We start from the raw sequence: 19627 nt of genomic DNA, 5'->3' as shown, positions 1-19627 counted from the left end.
TACATGCTACTATACATGATCATCAGAGGGATCTGCTGCAGGACTCATTGCCTGAGCTGTATATGCTATATCAGATAAAGCTGCTGGAGGAGTCTAATCCTGAGCTGTAGCTGCTGTGATACATGATCTCCAGGGGAAGCTGCTGGAGAAGACATTGGGGCACATGTTTCAAACTTTTGGCTTGCCTTTTTTTAAAAAAATGCATGTTCTCCAGGGGAAGCTGCTGGAGGAGACATTGCCTGAGCTTTATATGCTGCAAAATATGTTCCCCGATGGAAGCTGCTGGAGGAGACATTGCCTGAAATGTATATGCTGTGATGCATGATCTGTAGTGGAAGCTGCTGGAGGAGACATTGCCTGAAATGTATATGCTGTGATGCATGACCTCCAGGGGAGGCTATTAGAGGAGACATTGCCTGAGCTGTAAATGCTGCAACCCATGCTCTCCAGAAGAAGCTGCTGCAGGAGACAATTGGGCACATTTACTAACACTGATAGCGCTCTGCCTGTGTATAATGCTGGCTGCGACATATTCATTAAGAACCTGCGCCAGAAATCATGAATCTGGCGCTTCCCTGTAAGGCCTGACAGAGTTCACCAACTTTTTTGTGGTGCACCTTTAACATAGGGTGTGCGACAGACTTTGCATGTTAAATCCGGTGAACAGTCCGACTGTGCACCGGAATGTCCTCTAATTTGTGTCACATGGTGCCTAGTGCAGCTGCACCACAAAACGGTTGCGTGCGACACAATAGCGGTGCGGACACTTCTTAAATACCTGTGCAACGTGCAAAGTCTGTCAGAAAATAGGTGCAAAGCCCTTAGTAAATGTGCGCCATTGACTGAGCCTTATATGCTGCAATGCATGCTCTCCTGGAGGAGCTGCTGCAGGAGACATTGCCTTAGATGCATATACTGCAATACATGTGCAACACCCTTGCCAATGCATAAGCAGGCTGGTAGTTGCGAATATCGCCCTCTCCAGGTCAGGAGCTGTTAGGGGGCGTCATGAAGCCTCTAGGAAGGTTCTGGAACCTGGATATTGTGTAATTGCAGCTGTAGATACTGCCTGCAAAGGCAACAATTACCTGGTGTATGTACCGTAATTAGCCAATGACCTGCCTGTGATGTCAGCTAGAATGTGATTGGAGAGGCGCTACCACCTGACCAGGGGGAGTATAAAAACCCCTGCATTGTCACAGCTCCCTCTGAGTCTGTAAGGCAGCAGCAATACAACCTGCAGCAAACCTTCCTCTATAATCAGTCATCTGCTGCACACAAGAAGCAGTCCTATGTAACCAGCCGCTAAGATGTCTGATCACACATCTCTCCCTGCTGAAAGTAGCACAATTATGGACCCTTCACAGGCTGTTACACTGTCTGACATTTTCCCCTGCTCCCTCAGCATTTCCTCCCTGCCTCTGCATGATGTAATCTCACACAGTGGGAGGAGGAAAGTGCCCCTGCGCAGTCTATAAAGCTACAGCATGGAGGGGCTGTGGTTATGGCCATTCTGGCTCAATATATTTTTTTAAGTAAATTTTAGAAGGAAGGAGTTCAAGGATAACATATATAAGAAGATTCCCACAGTCGCTGTGCCTGGATCTATGAGTAAGCCCCCCTGCTTTATCATATTTGCTTTGATTTCCTATAATGACTGATTTGTAAAATGTTTCACCCATTTCAAATTAGTCAAGTTGTCTGACTCTTTTTAAATCAACCAATCAGCAGTCAGTGCTCAGAGAATAGAACCGGAAACGGACAACTCCATTCTCTGTATAGCGGCCAGTCCTGGTTACTGCATATCAATCCGTGAGATCAGAGGTAACTGTGATGCTGAAACGGGGGCCGAAATTAATTTTTTTTCTTGAATATTAAAGAAAAAAAATGATTAAAGTAAAAAAAAAATAAATATTAAAGTCTTATAGATAAATCAGTTACTGTACACAGTATTTACCATCATTTTCTGCCTCTTTTCTTTCTCCTGTTGGACATCTATATTTTTGTGTGTATAAGGTTGCAGATGCTATTTTTTGCAGCACTGTATATTGAAATAATAGTTACATAAAATTACACCACACTTGTAATAATAGTGACATTTTCAATAGCGCGCAGATTCATTGTTGACATGCTGTCCATTTGTTGTCGGCTGAAGAACATTTGATTCCGAGTGACCTATTCTATGATGAGCAGACATGGGCTTTTTTTTTTATATTTCTTGCAAGTGCTGTTTTATACGACGTATCTGTCCCCTTTCTAAAAGCTTTCCAGAATTAAATATTTTTCAGCCACAGTGATTTGTTTTCTATTGTTTTTACTCTGTATTTTCTCTCTGTGCAAATGTCTACCTTTACTGAAGAATATAAATTTCTCATGGCAGGAAGGGACAAATGCATTGTGACATTTTACCATCAAAATGACTTCGAAATTGGCCTTTCTTAGGAAAAAAAAAACTTACTATAAAATGGAGTCATTAGAATGTAGTTTTCTGCAAATTACTCTAAAAATGCACTTTGGACAGGTCTTTCTAGAATTTTAAGCTTATAGCAGATGAACAGCCATTTATCTGCATTTCAACTTTAACCATAGCTTATAAGTTCGGACATTGTAGCGATTTGAGGACATTGAGCGTAATGGTTGAACTATTTCGAAAAGTTACAGGAGTTTAGTTTTTTCATTTAATAATTTCTAATATGGCCACACTCTTAAGCCTGGACACAGATATTGGAGATTTTCATCAAAGGCATAGTCCACATATTCTCCTATCCACAGGAAAGGAGCTAGGTTGCTCATCATTGTGGTTCCCATTGTACCCCCAAATAAATAGCGCCGGTGGTTGCTCTTTCTCTGCTTTATCTTTTTGTCACTGACCAAGCTGAGCTACTTCCACCAGAGCCACACACAGTGAATGGACCCGTATGCTTGACCTGTTTCCCCATCAATTTGGGTTATAACTCTCTTAAAATTGGCACCATGAAACTATTTTTTGACATGGTTTCTAGTTTAGAAAATGCTTGACTTTCTTTTCATTTGAGATTATTGCATTTTAAAAATTTTACAACCAGTCACGAGAACAGGATTTAGAAAATTCAGATTGTGCTGTACATACTTTCCATTGACTAGACATTTGCTGTACAGCTTATGGGGGGCTTTAGCATGAGTGGGCACACAGTGGATCGGTGGTGATACTCCCCCCGTCGACGGACAATGTACTACAAGACTCCAATATACTAAGATTTACACCAGGTCTGGATATCCTCTCCATGCCCCCTACCTGTCCACTTTGCATATGGGTGGCGTACGGGGGTAAAAAGGCCTTGTGCCAGGAATTACAACTTTTCAGAAAAATGGTGTACAATTCATGACAAATTCCCCCAAAGGAGTCCCTTAAGAAGCTGTTAATTATTACTCTTAGGGGTGGGAGAAAAATATCTCCATATAACTACACTGGACTCATAAACTATGCATTGTTACAAAACTCCTAGTAGATAAATGGGACTATAGACCTGTAGCTGTTGAATTCTGTCTTCTCATATGGCGCACTATCAAATGGATTTGACGTCTAAGGCTATGGTCATGCATTTCACTTGCACTGCGTTTTGAAACACAATGCATCTGGAACGGGGGGGTCTTGTGCCAATCACATTTGCGTTTCCTCTGCAACGCAGGTGATCGGTAACAAGCACTGCATGCTTTGCATTGTTTACATCGGCAAATGTGATTGGAAGAAGCCCCTCCCCATTCCAGTTGCATTGAGTTTCAAAAGACATTGCACGCGAAACATGTGACCGAACCTTTTTGAAATTGATGACCGACCAGTACGATTGACCATCTTTATCAGAAAAGGGAAAGAGGAGCTCCGCTACAGCTGCTTTAGGCAGCATCTGGACACTAGAATATTAATTCATACATTCAGCTGCATTCTCTGTACATCCTTATAGAGTATATCAGTCTTGACAACTCTGACCAGTGAAGTGTTACCTTTTTTTCTTCTCGTTCATTTTTTTATCCAGTGACCAAATGAATTTTGCCTTTGGGGACATTCTGGTGAAAATGATAATTTCCAATTTAGTTTTTACTTCCAATATATGATTTGTTGTTTCTCTGTACTTCTTCATTAAGTTTCTAGAGCCGGTGACATACAAAGTTCAATACATGGACGTAAGTGATCGGTCCAGGAATGTTGACCTTTAAATGAAAAATGTACATGATTCTCCTGTTACTAGCTTTAAAGTGATGTTGACATGATTATTATACAGGAAGATATATGTGCCATGTAGTTGTGAACATGTACATACATGATTAGTGTTTAGCATACTACAACCACAAAGTTGCCGGTTCCGGTCTTGTTCAGTTTAAATTCCCACTCCGTTAATGGCAGCACCGATTGTGGTCATTAAATTTTTTAAATGCCACAGGAAAAGTCAGCAATGGCACTAGTGGTGTTTAAATTGTGGTGGCCCCCATTTTGGGGAGGACCGACGGCCCCCCAACTATATAACAGCCCACAGTGCCATTTAAAAGTTTTGTGGGTGTTAACTCTTTAAATGTCACTGGAAAAGACAGCAATGGTGCCAGCAGTGTTTAAATTGTGGTGGCCCCCATTTTGGGGGAGGATCGTTGCTCCACAATGATGTCATGGGGAGCGACAACCCCCCACTATATGACGCCGCACAGTGGCATTTGACTGCGACCAGTCCCAACACTAATTGTGGGTGTTACTAGTGGGGGTCTAGGTGCTGGACCCAAACAGATGTTTGAAATTTTACCAGGTTTTAGTGGGTCCGCTCATCACTGTACATGAAAATATGTATCTCACATCTCATATACTGATTATTCCAAATGTTAACTACATTATACATACAAAGCTCAGCAACAGAAAAGTGTAGCCATAAACTAAATAAATAAATTCACAATAATTAGAATTGTATAAGAGATATAGAAGAAAGCATGAAACAAACGAGTCTCAGCAGAAGCCATAAATATGCTGACCTTCAGGCGAAGGAGTCATTGATCATTGTTTCCATGTATGCTTTGCAGCAGTTGTGATTGCGCTGCTTACATTATGGCAATCACCATGGCTTTCATCATGTTCTTCTAGCTAATGTACAGAATAGATATAGAGAAGTATCTACCTAAATTACACAAAAGTATGAGGCCTCCTTATTGACAGATGAGTAGAAAGCGCGGTTCAATTGCCATGATACAATATGTTTTGTATATATTCGTGTTAAAGGACTATTTGAAAAAAATCTATCTATATATTTATGAGGAAAGGAAAGATCGTATAATATATTCCACAATAATTGTCAGGATATATCATTGACCTTGGATTAAACCTTTAAGAGAAGTCATTCCAATGGCAAAGCTATTTAAATAATTATACTTTGAAATATTTGGGGTCATTTATCCTAGACTTTTTTTTCTTGTATATGTGACTTTTTTGGCACATTTACGCTCAAATTTTGGACATTTCCACCTGCCTAGCAAAGCTAGCCGTGCAAGCATTTTATTAGTGTTACACCTGATAGACCATTCAAATCCAGAAGGAGACGTATATAAAAAAAACATGCTGAAATTTTGGTAGAGATTGAAGTAAAATCGTGCAAATTTGGTGCAAGTAAACTCCAGTCTTGAGCAGGCAAAAGTTTAGAAGGAGTTGCAGAAGAATTTGCCACATTTATGTGACTTTTAAAATGCCCCTATGTGGGATGTACCCAGGTTATACCTATACAGTAACTTTTCCAGATTCCCCACATAGAGCCTCTTACCAAGTTGTCCCTATACAGTGCTTTTCCCAAAAATACATTGCATTACCCATCTACATCCATATAATACCCTTCTCAGATGTACCCATACAATTCCTTTCCCAGATACAGGACCTACAGTCATGGTGGTCAATCCTGGCAATTGCAAGTCCTATCAGATGAGCTGCCATTCAAAGGGAAGGTCTTTGTTGCAACTAGTCACTAAATTGCCTAAATTGAAAAAAATTAAAGTGGCAAATCATTGCTCTTATTTAGCCAATAATAGCATACACTTGTTGTGTGAAATAACCAATAATCTTTTGCATATAAATCTGGAGTAATAATCCACTTTAAGGAAGTCTATTAGCCTGCTTGACTATACAAAGCTGTAGACAGTGTTAGGTATTGGCCCTGGAGATCAGTGTAATCTTTGTGTGTTGTTTGTTGCAGCAAGACTGTAAAAAAATACATTTATATTCCAGGATTATAGCTGGACTTGGAATGCTAGGTGTGTCTCCTCAAAATGTTGTGTTCTTAGTTCTCAACAATTAAACTGGTTCTATGTGAGATCTCATACAGGAGTGCACCATTGTGCACTAGTACAGCCATGCTTCTAATAGCAACTTAAAAAGGCCTTATACCAACAACCATTTTAGTTGTACATATGCTATTGTTTTTTTTCAATGGCTTACACATATCTCCAATACTTTTTATATGTTCACGCCCAATGCCGATGCTTGCACCACTGCCTGTGTAGAAAATTATAGGGCAGGACCTATTCTTGCCAGTTTCTGCAGCCTAGGGAGTCATTTTATCGGCACTGTGAGCAGCGTTCATCCGACGACAGATGAGCCACAAGGAAGGGATCACGCTCCCTCGTTCATGTGCATGAGGTCAAAGCTATGATTTACTTTCCAGGGCAGCTCCTCAAGGCTGCTACTTACTACTGTCTGCAGTTTTTTATGGTCTTTGAATTGGCTGATACACTCCCTTTAAATTATTGAAATTATTAGAGGAACATTCATTTTAGGACAGCACGGTGGCTTAGTGGTTAGCATTACAGCCTTGCAGCGCTGGGGTCCTGGGTTCAAGTCCCAGCTTCAACATCTGCAAAGAGTTTGTATGTTCTCTTTGTGTTTGCGTGGGTTTCCTACGAGTCCTCTGGTTTCCGCCCACACTCCAAAAACATACAGGTAGGTTGATTAGATTGTCAGCCCCATTGGGGACAGGGACTGATTTGGCAAACTCTATGCATCGCTGCGTCTTATGGGGATGGATATTTTAAAGCTTCCCACATGGTTATTCACACATTGAGAAAACTTTACAGAGTGACACAACACTATATTACTAGGGTGATCAGATATGGTTTTGCATTTCATTCAATGTAATGTGTCCCATATATAATGTATACTTTTATCCGCTATTCCATCCCTATCAAACCCCTGAATGCTTCACCACTTTAAGCCACTCATCATTAATTTATCAGGAAGGTATAAAACATTTTGCGACAGATTTTAATTTTCTCATATAGACTAGATAGAAATGATTCCTCCTGAAGTGCATGGCTACACACTTTTACAGGATATCGCAATATATATTATAATATGTGAAAATAGGCTCCCAAGGTGATCTGTGCACCAGTCCAAACTATTCATCCTTATACGATGAGAACCGGTAAGGTGTTTTCTGTTCACGGATCCACTAGGTAGAGAGTCACTTTAATCTTTCTACTTATGAAAAATGCATACACTTGGTATGTGCTCATTCATATAGTGCATGAATTTTTCATGTATATCCTCTACGATGGGGATGGTCCGAGCCCCCTGCAGCTGAGTGTCCATCACCAGACCATGTTAAGGGTCTGTACATCTGTGTATCAAACCCCTCGTTCCAACATTTACCGTGATTTATTTAGCAAGCCGGTTCTACGGGGTGCTCCATGGCTTCGTTTTCCATGGCTAATGTTACACTTTGCCTTTTTTTTTTGAGCTTTAAAGCGTGATAAACATCTTCGCGAGAGCCGTGTATTGTACCACAGGGATAAAGCAATATATTTTTACAAGAACGAGCAATGAATCCACTCATTTCAATCGGAAATGTTTTCCGAGCATTTCTTTATAAGGAATGGTGATATTTGCCAAGACAAATCTTTCCTGGAGAACGGCTTGGATTTTTAATGATGCCGTGCTAAAGATATCCACATTTACATTTTTATCTAGCACCTCTCTCGCTGTCACTCTAAAAGCTGAGCAAAATGTGCATTTTGAATGACAAAATCAGATGCTAAAATGTAAGCAAATCAAATAAATGTGAAGATCATATTTGTAAATTCAACATCAGTATTCCTCATCTGTTGGAATAGATATGTACATTTCTATACCCATCAAACACTTAATAAAGGATGGCTCCTCTAGGCAATTTGCAAAGTATATTTTCATCTAGATCTATGTCACTGTAAATCAGGGATTTTTCGACACACAGTTCTTCTAAACAAATCTAGTAAATCTGAGCCGGCTCGCTTTACCTCAAAACTTCATAAATCGAACTCATGACTTTTTTTTGTCGGGTAAGCCTAAATTATCCGGAGTATATAACTTCTGTATATTTCTCAATTAGGTTTCTTTAGGCATATTCTAGTTTGTAGCTCAATGTTTTGGACATTTACTTAAAAATAATAGTGAATTACAGGCAGTGTATTGGGTACTTAATCTATGAGAACCTCTAAAGCTTGGGTGTACAACCCGCAGACCTCCAGACGCATTCGGCCTGCAAAGCCTCAGGTTGTAACCCCCACCCTGCCGCCTGCAGCCCCCAGTGGAGCAGCAGGGCCGCAATTTTATTGCGTTTTTGGCCTGATTCACTGTTAAAATAAAATAAAACATTGTTTGTACTTCAGGACCTTGGATGACATCATTCAAGGTCCAGTTGCTCCAGTTGCTAGAAGCTATACAACCAGCCAGCTGAAAGACCTGTTATGATGTAATCATCACATGACCCTGAGGCTTCTCATCTATACAGCAGCCAGGGGAGCAGGGGGAAACTAGACTTGGGGGCACAGGGAGGAATAACAACATTCACAGTCCAGCCAGGTTCCACAACAACAATAAATTTTTATTCAGGTTACATCATAACTACTCCATGAAACTGTACATAAATGAGTCATGAGTAAGGGCGGTTCTCCGCTTGAAACGCGTTGACGTTTATGTACAGTTTTATGATGTAACCTGAATACAAATGTATTGTTGTCGTGGAACCTGGCTGGACCGTGAATATTGTTCTGGATTTCCATATGCCTTGGCAGTAAGGTGGCCCGTGCCGGATCCGACACAACAGGCAAGTTACGGGGTGATGAGCTGGAATCCACAATTTTCTACTTCTTCAGAGGGAGGAATAAACCTGGTGAGTGCTTGCTTTGTGATACATGGGGGGTTGCTGTGTGAGAATGGAGGGGGCTAAACCTGTGGGCAGGGGCACTAGACCTGTGGGCAGGGGGTCGGAACTTGGAGGGGGGGGACAAAACCTGGGGGCAGTGAGGAACTAGGCCTAGGGCAGGGGGGACTAGACCTGGGTTCAGGGGGCTAGACCTGGAGGGAGAGAGGGACTAAACCGGTGGGTGCTTTTTTTGTGAGACCTGGGGAGGTTGCTGTGTGAGAATATGATAGTAGAAATGAAGGGGGATACCTTAGTGAGGAGGGAGACAAGACCAGGGGAGGCTAGCTGAAGCTCAAGATGCTAGAAGCTGTACAGCCAGCTGCAGGACCTGTTATGATGTAATCATCACATGACCCTCAGGGTTCTCCTCATTACGGCTTTGTGATACCTGGGGGGGGGGGTTGAGGTGTGAGAATGGGGTAGCAGAAATAGAGGGGGCTAAACCTGTGGGCAGGGGGGTCTAAACCTGGAGCGGGGAACTAAACCCGGGGGCAGGGGAGAACTAGGCCTAGCGGCAGGGAGGAGTAGACCTGGGTTCAGGGAGCTAGACCTGGAGGGAGGGAGGGACTAAACATGGTGAGTGCTTTTTTTGTAAGACCTGGGGGGTTTCCTATGTGAGAATGGGATAGTAGACATGGAGGGGGCTACCTTAGTGAAAAGGGAGACAAGACCTGGGGGAGGGGGGGAGAAATTTTATAGTAGTTATATTATTGTACATAGGGAGCGGTATTATAGTAGTTATATTCTTGTACATAGGAGGCAGTATTATAGTAGTTATATTCTTGTACATAGGAGGCAGTATTATAGTAATTATATTCTTGTAAATATGGAGCGGTATTATAGTAGTTATATTCTTGTACATAGGAGGCAGTATTATAGTAGTTATATTCTTGTACATAGGGGGCAGTATTATAGTAGTTATATTCTTGTAAATATGGAGCGGTATTGTAGCAGTTATATTCTTGTACATAGGGGGCAGTATTATAGTAGTTATATTCTTGTACATAGGGGGAAGTATTATAGTAGTTATATTCTTGTACATAGGGGCAGTATTATAGTAGTTATATTCTTGTACATAAGGGGCAGTATTATAGTAGTTATTCTTGTACACAGGAGGCAGTATTATAGTAGTTATATTCTTGTACATATGGAGCAGTATTATAGTAGTTATATTCTTGTACATAGGGGGCAGTATTATAGTAGTTATATTCTTGTACATAGGGGGCAGTATTATAGTAGTTATTCTTGTACATATGGAGCAGTATTATCGTAGTTATATTCTTGTACATAGGAGGCAGTATTATAGTAGTTATTTTCTTGTACATAGGGGGCGGTATTATAGTAGTTATATTCTTGTACATAGGGGGCAGTATTATAGTAGTTATTCTTGTACATATGGAGCAGTATTATCGTAGTTATATTCTTGTACATAGGAGGCAGTATTATAGTAGTTATTTTCTTGTACATAGGGGCAGTATTATAGTATTTATGTTCTTGTACATAGGAGGCAGTATTATAGTAGTTATATTCTTGTACATAGGGAGCAGTATTATAGTAGTTATATTCTTGTAAATAGGGGACAGTATTATAGTAATTAGATTCTTGTACATAGGGAGCAGTATTATAGAAGTTATATTCTTGTACATGGGGGGCAGTTTTATAGTATTAATATTCTTCTACATAGGGGGTATTATTATAGTAGTAATATTCTTCTACATAGGGAGCGGTATGTTTTTTATGCGGTATGTATTGTATCAGCAAAATTTATTGAATTTCATCATGACTAGTGGGAGTTTTTAAAGAAAACCTGTCACTTTGATTTTGTTACATACCTGTCACTATAAAAACAACATTATACTTAACTTGAAAAGAGTTAAGAAGCATCAGACTCATCTCTGGTGCTCCTGGTATTTGTGCAGTCATTCGCTAAAGCCAACATAGTACACCTCGGCTTCACTGTACTTTGTACTACATTGGCTTCAATACAGCCAATGCAGCAAGAGCTCTGGAGAGAGAAATTTAGTTTTGTTGTTGGGGGCATGAAGGGAAGAATGCAGGGATAGCTGAGATACTAAACCACCAGTCCATAAGGACATATGTGTTTTAAATCACCTTGATAGTTTCCCCTTAACTTTCATCCCTGCTCCCTCTCCTACCTGCATATTCCACCGGAAGCTTGCAGTGGTCCAGCGTATTCATATGGAGGCGGTCCGAGGATTCTGTGACTGTTTCATGAAGCCTGGCAGTCACCGCCGGCCTATGGATATGGGAGGGGCGGTCTGCGGGAGAAGCTTAGGAGAGGGGAGTGCCTTGGACAACCCCTTCATGAATATGCCGGACCACTGTAAGCTTGGTCCAGCATTCTGAGGGCTATGTAGTGCAGTGTTTGCTGGCTTTATCGGTATGTTTCGATAAAGCTGCAGATTTTGCTATCATTGCTATTACAGCAGTAGTTCTAGGGAACTGTTTACTTCAGTAAGCAGCTCCTAGAGACATTTGGGCACATTTACTTACCCGGCCGCTTGAGTTCACCAGGTCCAGAGTGTTCGACGATTAGGCAGTCTGGCGCGATTCAATAAGATTGTGCGTCCGATATCCTGTATGTGTCGCTCCCCCGCTCAGGTCCGCCGGAGTTCACCATCTTCCTCCCGGTGCATGTAAGTACTTGGCTTGCAACACAATTTTGAAGTTAAATCCTTTCCTTTTTGTCTGAATCGTCCAACTCCCTGATTTGTGTGGCATGAAAGCGGGCGAGATTGCGACACAATCAGATCGCGTGTGACACAATCACCTTCTAAATACCTGTCCCAGCGGCATGATCCCCGAAAACATCGGAAAACTCGACGGCAATGAGGCTGCAGGACCCTTAGTAAATAAGCCACAATAATTAGGTGACAGGTCCTCTTTAAGTATACAATAAGTAAAGCTGATCTTTGGGTCTCTATATATCATTGAAAACTTTATTAAAAGATGTAATATAGTAGTATAGACAAGAAAACTGTTTGAATGATTGTGAAGAAAATGGTTAGTAACATGGCAGCCCAATCGATCATGCGAGCGAGGAGAGACCCGAGGTGGGGGTTTTTTTTAGCACTTTTTTGTGCTGGAAAACTCAGCTTCTACACAAGCATATACATTATGTTGCCAATTGCTGCCCACTGCAGTAATAATAGCTCTAAAGATATGCCATCGCAGCAGCATACATGAGAATTTATGTTAATTGCTGGAAAATCTCTTTTATTCTTATCTATCATTGATTATTAGTCATTATTAAGCCTTTCGAGGACAGTGCAGTTTGACTTCATTTATAGATGTACAGCTATACAAAAAATGATACTGTGTTCAATCTAAAATCAAGGCTTCCTTTTAAATAATTCATAATAATTCCTTTTTTAAAGAGTTCGGAGCAGTAGACCATTGTATTATTTTAAAATATATTTTATTTTTCATTTTAAACAAAGAACATTGAGAATAAAACAGCACAGACAACATAACACACGTCGTAAGCGAGTCATCGTAGATAATAAAGCAAGAGAAAAGTAAAGACAATGTGGGGATGAAAAATACAAAAGACCCATAATAATAGCACCCAGAGAATTTACTGGAAGAGCAAAGGACCCACCGACAAACGACCACAAAACAAACATAACTTCTCTTGCACTCCGGACCTCAAATGGCTCCTAAACAGCTCTTCCACCTTGTCCATATCTTATCAAACTTATGTAATGGCTAGAAGAACCTAATCGTTTAAGGTGGGCCTGTCTTGGTTCTCTGGTAATAATAATTACCTTGCAAGCACGCTACTACATAATTCATTAATTATACTCAAAAAGCAGACCTGGGGAGAATTTTTGAAATGTGTACATTAAAGAACCGCAGACCAACACCCTAGGGTAGTAGTGGTAGACCTATGGCACAATTACAGTGGCACTCTAAACCATCTCTGTGGGCACCCAGGCCATCACATATCCTAAGAGCTCCTGCTTGGGGCCATAGAGGTATAGTATTTTTTATGTAAGGATTTGTATGGATCAGAAAGTCCCTAGCTCTCACTATGGAATAAAAGAAAGATAGATCCATCTCTATCTACTCCTCATCAGAAAGTTCAGGAATATCTGCCATCCTTTTCCTAATTGATACAAGGAAGTCAGGATTTTTTTTTTTTTGTACCCAGTTCCTCTAAATCTGTAAAAACAATGGAGCAGTAAGTTGAAGGAAAAAAAGTTTTAGTCATGTTCTAAGATAACAACCATTAAGGACAACTGATTAGTGATGTTATAGGGGACTAGTGATGTTATAGGGGACAAATTGAGACACGCATGCGGCACAGCTGGTAAGGGCCAACGCACTCAGCCCCCATTAATTTAAATGCCAATGGCACCAAGGATTGGTGCTATTTGCAGTGATGTTGAGCAGGACGCAGGCACGAACTGAGTTTGTTCCCTTAACTTTGGGACCTTAACTTCGGACCCCCTTAACACTGATGCTGTCCTTTATGTTCTATGACCAACTCCAATATGTCGAAAAAGCAGGTACCTGAATCAATCCGGGTGCCAAGGGTAATTCTGTGCAGTACAATATTAATTAAAGTATAACAAGTGTTTCCTTCCTTATCTTCCATCTTCCCTCGACATATCCTGAGATAAGCAGCAAAGGACTTCCCCATAATCTTAGGAATTGATATTGCTTTATGCCTCTACCCCGTGGTTGCTATGTGAGTTGCAGCCTATCAATCGCTGTTAGTATGCTGCAACAATATATCAGAGAAAACAGAATCCTTAATTCATTTTGCACAAATGCAAAGGTAGATCTACCAATGGTAAATGATAGCTCTCAACTGGTGTTAGATGAGAATGTAAATCCCATTGGACACATTTGCATAGTGATTCAACGGAAGCTAGTATTATGTGTCCAAGGCTTAGGCTGTCTTCCCATCTCATTCTCCTTCTGTTAAAGATATATCTTCAATGAAAATACAATACTTTCAATGGATAGTTCTCACATATGCCACTGGGTAGGCAAACATTGGCAGATGTCACCCATTGGGGTCGATCTGTCATGAAATTGCATTAAGTCACAATTTTTTGGATTTCAATTCTGTATTAATAAGAAACCTTTCATTATTTCCGGCATGTTGACTAGTTGTACTACATTGGCCCCCCAAAAAAATTTAAACCATGCTGATAATAGAAGGATCATATTTGAATGTATTAAAAAAGACGAATCACTTGAAATCTAGTGGCATATGTCATGTCTAAAGGGAACCTGTCATCAGTCCTTTTTCCGGCTCCACCATGTCCCCATAGAGAATACTGTACACATTGCCAAAGTGTTTTTATAGTAAAACTGTCTTTTTCCAAAAAAAAATATAAGTTAGTTGAAAGTTTATCTTTCTGTATGCAGAGCTGTGTCCATAGTCCCATGGGAGTGGCCAGTGAGGAATGGTTTCCCTCCCACGTTCGGGAAACTGCCCCGTCATGCATCTATTCAAAAAAAAAAACTTCCATGTCGCCCATATCTCCTCCCCCTATTGCATCCCTCCTCAGGACATAATGCATGTCTGTCCCCCTCCTCACTGGCCACTCCCATGGGACGCCAAAAGGTAACTTTCATCTAACATATCTTTTTATCGTAAAAAGATGGTTTTCCTATAAAAACTCTTTGGCAATATGTACACACTATTCTCTATATGGACACAAGGGAGCCCGAAAAAGGGCTCCTGATGACAGGTTCCCTTAATAGAAATGTTTAGAGTATCCACTTGGAGCTTTTACTTGAATATTTGCCAAATATAGTGATAAAAAATAAAGGGAAGACAGTTATACAATTTCGTATCCATTGCTATTGTCTAATACTATAATAGTTATGATTTCATTTGTTGTTTTTGTCTTTTAATATTGATTTTTCTATATCTTGGCTTCCGTTTTCCTTGCACAAAAATTGTTAATCCAGTTAACTCTTCACCTGAAGTAAATGGGAACTATTGTGCCACTTGATTTTTTTTTTTTTTCATCAGGAACTGTAGTTTATAGTTTTCTGTTTATTGAATGCATTTGCAGGTTCCCGCAGGATGTGAAATGTATGGAAATGTATGTGCATTACTAAAGAAAGAAGTAAATTTATTCTTTCCCAACACCATGCACTTCTTTGCAGCAGAGGTTTTTAATTCAACACAGAGCTGGAATGAGATGGAGGCAATTTCTTGGTCTATATGTGTGACAAATGCTGAAAGTGGCTCAAGATTAGGAAATTATTTGAAGTATCTTTCAATTTTTTTTTATTCTATCCCTAAACCAAAAATGCTCATTTTATTTAAGAAGGAAAAAAAAAGATGTATTTTATCATACTGGGTAAAAAAGGAAGGAATATTCTATCATCTTATCCACATAAAGGGGTTGCTACGAAATGTTGCAGTTCAGAAATTGAAATATTTGTCAGGACGCGCCTTTACGTAAAACGGCGTCTTGGCACTTTTTTTTAAGGCCATAAAGCTGTTTAATTTTCTAGAACAGCATGAGCATAGATTGCAGAAAGAACACAATCAAATATGGGAATAGAACATATATGTCTTCATATCCAAGAATTACATAGATTGAGAACGATGGTTTCTGACCTCTCCAGCTATCATTATAATCTCATTTTATCCATAACACAGCTGCCAAGCAGAAACAATAATAAAAATATCAGTAAGGAAAATGGAAGAGCTGGCTTTAAACAAAAGAAAGAAAAAAAAAACGGGCCTCGAAAGAGCAAGGTCAGTAGTTGAGCAAGTCTCATTTGTGTGTATAATTCCAGAATGTAAATCTTATAAAAATATATACAGATATATAAAGATAATTGCATTAATCTGACATGTGTGTAGAAATGCCTTCCAGAGCTGGCTTGACAACCTTGAGAGTTTGCACCTGTTTTTCTTAAGACGAAATGAGAATCATCATAATAATAACAAAAAAAAAAAAAAAGAAGAGCCTCGGTAAATATGTACATACTTGCTTCCTTACATAGGCGCATGCTTCGAATTCAAGATGAGGCCTATTCGGGTTGCGCGTCTCAGTCACCTTTTCACATATCTGTTCATGTTGACAGACTATGTCATAATACATCAAGTGAAAGACCAGCACTGAAGAACAAAACTGCATTGTCTGACAGCAAAAGAGAAACCGGTTGCTGTATTAAATTACCAAAAAAAAGAGACTCGAAATTTTATTTTATTATTTTTTTTTTCCTACCCAGCTAGAAATGAGATTATGAGAGTAAAACGCGTCGTGTCGGTGTAAAATTAACATTGTCGCAGATTTACAAAGCAGATTGTAAACCGGCACCGGCGTCTTATTGCCCTTTGTATGTGTTGCTTATTAATGTTTTAAGAGCTAATCTTATGGAAGATACATTGTGCTGTTACAGCCTTATTTGTCTCCTAATATGAGACCTTGTTACACTAACCTGAATTTAGGCTGTAGATGAATGTACAAGATTGAATTATTTGTGTTTCTACAGGATTATGCATATAATTTGACAAATGCTCTGTCTCCTAATCCCTCTACCCCCTCTCCACCCCGCCTGCTCAAAATGCAATATAAACTATGATTTTTTCCTATAGGCAAGCAATGGGAAAATGTCCTAGCACCTTTAGAATTGCATTTTAAAGAACAGCAGCCTATGCAGATATGATTCATTTGGAACATAACAATACCTGGAATATATAATGTCTTTTGCAGCCCGGGGCAACATCTGCCACTTACGCATTAATTCGGTCCCTGTTTGAACACTTTCGAACATATGCACTTTCCTTTTGTCTATTATCCCGGTGCTGTGTTATTCCCAAATATTGACATCATTACTTGTATCAGCACTAACTGCTCTGCAGTTACCAAGCCTCCTGTTCATCTCTATTTCTCTCTATTGATTGTCCTCCTTACTCCAGCAGGTAGCTGTCCTGAGGAATAGCTTCCAATGACTTTCTACGCACAATTTCCACGGAATTGTTTAAAGAAGATATTAGCTTCAATAGAAATCAGTGAACCTCATTTTAGTCAATACGCCACAATTCAGCTGTTGGCACCCTGTCACATGTTAGTATTTAAAGTCAAGTACCGTACCCAATCTGCACATTAGTCCTCGTATTTAGTTTCATATTAAAATGAGACTAGACTTTCACTTTTCGTTTTTTATTTTTGACGTCTCTCCAATACTCTTTTTACAGCACCTCAATGGACCATATGATAGTAATATTGGTTTAAGTATAAAAAAAAAAACGGGAGAGATTAAATGCACGGTTTTGACAGTGTCCTTATATATAATAAATTCAAAGGGAAATACTGTTAAGTCAAAATGGAGTGTTTTTCATTAAGTCCAATCAAATGGTAGACAACAAAGGATCTTTTATTTGGGAATATGAAGTGAAAATGAAAACCAGAAAACCTTTTTTCTTAGAAAAGTTTGAGCTAAATTATGTTGAATGGAGGTCTACAGATTGAACTTGGGTGTTTCTCTTGCCAGAGCGAATTAAAGTAAGATATGGTTTAAACAGGGCTTTTTACAAAAAAAATAGGGAGGGAGGGGGGGGGTTCTGTGTACTTGCTACAGATGAAAATGCATGCAAGGAACACTTTACTAGGATTTTCGTTCCCCTTCCCCAATAAAGGTCACATATAAACAAATGATAAAACCTCAGATCTGCTTTCCTAACCAGAAAGAGATGGAGAATGAACAAAAGCATTTTTATGACTTATATTCTGTAAATTATTAGAAAATCTCATGAAAAAAAAAAATTCCCACGAGGACTGTTTACCGAGCATTTGTAGTCCACGGTATTTCCAAAAAAAAAAAAATCATGAATTTGGAATAAAATGACTTCTGGCCGTAGAGCTGGAGACAAGTGGTTTTTATTTGGTCGGCATGAAAAAAAAAATGTAGGTTTAAGTTTGTAAAATTAACCCAAATCACAGAAGCCGTTGCGGTAGTATGATAAAACTGTGCGAGGAAAGATAGCCAAGAACGTGATGCATGACTATGGGCTGTAAAGCGGAAAAGGAGAAGGGAAGGGAAAAAATCCACCACCTATAACCTGGTGATTTAGTCCGAAAACTAATGCATATAGAACAAATGCCAATAGCAATTAGACGTTATATGCGTTTTATAAGGGATTCTGCAGATAGCAACACATGAAGAACAATACTGGAGAGAGACTCAACCAGCAAAAGGGCTGAGCATTCATGAAACATCAGGCTCTCCGCACCCTAGAGATACATATTAGCTTTTCTGGTGGCGGTGGCAGGTTGGGCGAAGCTGTATTAGACATTATACCACTAGTAAAATTGATGGAGAAAACAAATTCATGAAAAACGTTCCCTATTTTTTTTTTTCATTTTGTCTATTAACATAAATGGATTTTTATAGCATTTGTGTAATTTTTGATATGTTTAGATGATGTGGACAGATTCAGCCTTCAGATTCAGGCAGGCACAATTTACATAGAATACATGTACAATGATTATAGAATATCATATAGTGACAGTTGTATACCCAGTGGCTATAAAAGAACGAGGGGTAGTCCGGGGTTTTAAAAAAATTGGAGGAGGGGAAAGAAATAAAATGAAATAAATAAAAGGAAAGAAAATGATAGAGAATCATACATTCCCTGCACTTTGCTGTTCTCTGCCGATTGACATATGTTATGCAGGTGGTCATGAGCTCTACAAGGCCAGTGATTGGTTGCAGTGGTCATATGAATGAAGTATGTCATAACTGCTGGACCTTTGGAGCAGGGGATAAAACAAGTGGGTATAGGGTATGTCTTTATTTTATGACCTTTTATACTCATAGAGTAAAAAACTAAGAAAAACCCTAATGACCTCTTTCAAAATGACCCTTAACACTTTGTCACCTCTACTTCAAAATGACATTAATGAACTTTACTGTAGTTAATATTTATAATTAGGGCAGAAAAAAGGCTAATGCAAAACAAGCTAAAACTTCACAAAATATTCTTTAAGATTCAAATGTATTTGTCCAAACTGGTGTTGCTTTTATTGTCCTGGAAATTTGTACAACACATTTGTTTATATAAAAAAAAATTATCTCCTTTTTTTATAATTTTTTTCAGTTTTTATTAACTCCTACAGCCCGTTTTCGTTTTTGTGTTTTTGTTTCTTGCTACCCCCATTGGTGTACTGTACTGTGAAATGTGTCATTTTTTTTACGGTACATGGGGGCATTTTAACCTGTTCCGGACCGCCCGCTGACGTCTAAAGGTCTGGAGTCTGCAGCGACCTCTTAGGACAGTCTTTCTACTACTCCCACTAATCATGGGAGCAGGGTCGGTTTATTACCGCTTCTCCACTCCTCACTGCATTGAGCTAATTTAGCACAATGTGGAAAGGAGCAGAGCCGGCGCTGCCGCTGACTCTATGGACTCATGGTCACTTGCGTCTAAAGGGCTTAATCAG

General features: G+C 39.6%; 1 long non-coding RNA gene across 2 annotated transcripts in view; it reads left to right on the top strand.

The window, feature by feature from the left end:
* LOC140133984 (uncharacterized) overlaps window positions 1–16338 on the top strand; it is a 38546-nt gene extending 22208 nt beyond the window's left edge. Inside the window, exons 1-3 of one of the 2 annotated variants that reach the window (XR_011856004.1) lie at window positions 8880–9146; window positions 15835–15933; window positions 16055–16338. This is a non-coding gene — a long non-coding RNA (uncharacterized lncRNA). Of the gene's footprint in view, window positions 1–8879; window positions 9147–15834; window positions 15934–16054 lie in introns of those variants that run through there. The other variant, XR_011856005.1, reaches the window with a different exon arrangement.
* The last annotated feature ends 3289 nt before the right edge of the window (window positions 16339–19627 follow it).

Source organism: Engystomops pustulosus, chromosome 5, assembly GCF_040894005.1.
Source record: "Engystomops pustulosus chromosome 5, aEngPut4.maternal, whole genome shotgun sequence".
NCBI lineage: Eukaryota > Metazoa > Chordata > Amphibia > Anura > Leptodactylidae > Engystomops > Engystomops pustulosus.
The sequence above is the reverse complement of the archived record's forward strand: the minus strand, read 5'-3'. Positions and strand labels throughout refer to the sequence as shown.